Source organism: Anopheles merus, unplaced genomic scaffold (assembly GCF_017562075.2).
Source record: "Anopheles merus strain MAF unplaced genomic scaffold, AmerM5.1 LNR4000204, whole genome shotgun sequence".
Taxonomy (NCBI): domain Eukaryota; kingdom Metazoa; phylum Arthropoda; class Insecta; order Diptera; family Culicidae; genus Anopheles; species Anopheles merus.
The window spans coordinates 7,501-11,195 of record NW_024427784.1 but is presented as its reverse complement, the minus strand read 5'-3'; positions in this window follow the sequence as shown (position 1 = coordinate 11,195).

Genomic DNA, 3,695 nt, shown 5'->3' with positions numbered 1-3,695 from the left:
ATGATTTAATTGAAATAAAATTGCCAACGGAAAGTAACTGAACTAGTGTAAATATTATTATTATCGCGGAAGGCTTGGTGTATTAAATTTAATTCTTCAGAATTTTAGTTATTTCAAAATTTGAGATTTGAATGAAATGAATGAAATGAATGAAATTTAGGAATGCTTAAAAGTGACAAACTACGTGAGGAGACGTGTGTGCTTCAACGTTACAGGTAAAATGGGAATTTTCCCCGTTCTATTTTGGCTATGCTACGGGTTACAGGTAAAATGGGTTTCCGGTCACCTTGCTCTATGCTCCGTTATTGGAGATTATTTTGTTAGCTTTACGAGAGTTTTGAAATTTTGTTAGGATGGATACTTTAAATTTAAATATAGAGTTCTACTTTGAATGAATATAATGATAAGCAAAGCAATAATAAAATAGGATTTAGTTTAAATTGAATATGAGGTCTGCATGGATAATTAAAATATTGAGTCAACTAATATAGAATTATTTATGGAGTATGGCTTTAAAAGTATTAATTGATTTTTTAATCTTTTGTTATTGTTTATTAAATCGTTCTTGTGGGATCGGGCCGGCAGATAAAAGTAGTAAAGTATTTAATGAAAGTATTTAAGAACCCTTGAGTAAAAGTGAGTTTATTTAATTTAAATGTTGAGTATAATTAATTAATCAATTGCAAGTGTCAAATTATTTAATTTAATGTCAAAATGGTATGGGGCTTTAATATAAATCTTTTTAAATTATTGCTCAACTTTCCAAATAAGAAATATTAATTATTATAAGACATGCAAACAACCGGGGAAAAAAAGCTACGTGATTTAATGAACTTCTACTTGTTAAGGGTTTTGGATGGAGAGAACGTATTGTCAATAATTAAAAAGGTGGAGAATTGTAATTTAAGCAAACGAGTTATTAAAATTGAATTATAAATAATTTATATTAAGTAGGAAGATGTATTAAGAAATTAAATTGATGGTTTAAATGAAAGTTTGCTATGGCAATAATGAAGCAATGAATTAAAATTGAGATTTTTTTTTTTTATTTGATGTATTTCGCTTAAGGCGTTTTTAATATTTTTTGTTTATTTGAAAAACTTGTTTAAATCAATAATAATTTGAAAAGAATGAATTAATATTAAAAGAATTTTAATTGAAATAACTTGCCGACGGAAAGGAATTGAACTAGTGTAAATAAATTATTATAGCGGAAGGCTTCGTATGTGTTGATTTAATTCTTTGGAGTTTAACTTATTTAAATATTTGTGATTTGAATTAAATGAATGAAATGAATGAAGTTTAGGAATGCTTAAACCGGGAGAAAAGGAGTAAATACGTGATTTAATAAATTTCTACTTGTAAAGGGTTATGGATTGGGAGAACGTATTGCCATTAATTTAAAAAGTGAAGAATTGTAATTTAGCAACTGAGTTTGTTAAATTGAATTTTGACGTAATTTATATTAAGTTTTAAGATGTATATAAGAATTCAGATCGATTGTAGAGTGAAATTAAATTGATGGTTTGAAATTGAAGTATGCTATTGCAATAATGAGGCAATGTATTAAAGAGGAATTTATTTAATTTTGCTGTATTGTGTTTAAGGCGGTTTAATTAATTTTAATAAAGAGACTTGTTTAAATGAAGATATTTTCGTATTAATATTTGAATATAATAAATAATATTTTAATATTTTAAGTTAAAATAAAAATTCCAACGGAAAGTAACTGGACTGGTTTAATTATTATTATCGCGGAAGGCTTTGTATGTGTTAATTTAATTCTTCAGAGTTAAAGTTATTTCAAAATTTTGAGATTTGAATGAAATGAATGAAATGAATGAAATTTAGGAATGCTTAAAAGTGACAAACTACGTGAGGAGACGTGTGTGCTTCAACGTTACAGGTAAAATGGGAATTTTCCCCCGTTCTATTTTGGCTATGCTACGGGTTACAGGTAAAATGGGTTTCCGGTCACCTTGCTCTATGCTCCGTTATTGGAGATTATTTTGTTAGCTTTACGAGAGTTTTGAAATTTTGTTAGGATGGATTTTGAAATTTAAATGGTTAGCTCTACTGGGTTTGGAATTATTCTACTTTACGAATGGTGGTTTGAATTATTTATGTCATATATTTTTTGCCTATTTCTACTGTTAGTTTTTATTTAATATGAAATTTAATGCTGAGGGGGAGAAAGAATCGAAATAAGAAAATAAATGCAGTTTTATATAATAATGGTTTAGTTGGGGAACTAATTGAGATTTGGTTAGGTTGTGAATGGGATTTCAAATTCTACACTATAAAATTTTAAACTATTTGCCGGTTTGAAAACTCTCGATGTTTCTCGTCGCTGGAACAGATGGAACCGGGAGTCTCGAACACAACACACACTTAGCACAAGTATTCTCGTGGACCGCTCAACGAAAGCTTATTTGCAGAAGGCTTAATTAATTAATTTATTAATTGAACGCAGAAGGCGATGCTAATAATAATTGTCTTATAGGATTTGAATAATTGGTTTTTTTTTGCAGAGGGCAATTTAATTCAATAAATATATTTGCTGAAGGCTTATTTAATTAATTTGGTTTATTTATGGCAAACAGTTTATTTAATAATTTTTATTATATTTATAATAAATTGTGAAGTATTTTGCAAAAGGCAACTATTGAAAATAATTTTGTTCCAACGCTGAAGGCGATGCTAATTTCCCAATGGGAAAAAAAAGGATTTAAAAAAAAGGCAAATAAATTAATTGATTTTAATTAAATCAAATGCAGAAGGCTTATGGCAATCGGAGCAGTCAACACGAGAACACTGCACTTCACTTTTCACACACACACCACTAGTGATTCCGGCCGAAGTCTCAACGAATGCTTGATGCCGAAGGTTTAATTTAAAATAAGACGCTGAAGGCGATGCTTTTACTTTAGTTTATTTTAATTGGCAAGTGAATTTTAATAATAAAATTTAAACTAGGTTAATTAAATGGTTTGAAAAGGTATTTAAGCGCTGAGGGCGATTCTAATAAGCAATCAAATGAATTTCTTTGTGAATAAATTATAAGTGCAAAAGGCTAAATAATTAATTAAAATATATTTGTTTTAGTTGCAGAAGGCAATTCTATTTATTTAATTTAATATAACTTGATTATTTATTTAATTTGTTTGCAGAAGGCACTTGGTAAAGACGCTGAAGGCGATGCTAAATTCCCGACGGCAAATGTGGGTTTGTAGAATTAAATTAAATTGCAGAAGGCTTAGAACAAAAAGCAATCGGAGTTATCAAAACACGGAATCACTTCACTTTCACACACACACAACACTAGTGATTCCGGCCGAAGTCGTCGACGAAAGCTGTTTTTTTTAATGAAAGCGCTGAAGGCGTTACAAAATGATATTGCTTAAGGCACTTTTTTTTTTAAATAAAATTTATTAATTAATTGATTTGCAGAAGGCTTCAATTTATTTTCTTCACTGAAGGTGATTCTAAATAAATTTAATTAAGTAAAATTAAATCAATTTTAAATGCTGAAGGCTTATTTAAACAAATGGTTTATTAATGGGACACTGAAGGTGATGCTAATTTAAATTGGGAGTAAGTTAATTATATTTAAATAAAATCCACAAAAGGCAGTTAAATGGAAAACGCTGAAGGCGATGCTAATTTCCGCACGAAAAATGTGGGTTTATTGAATA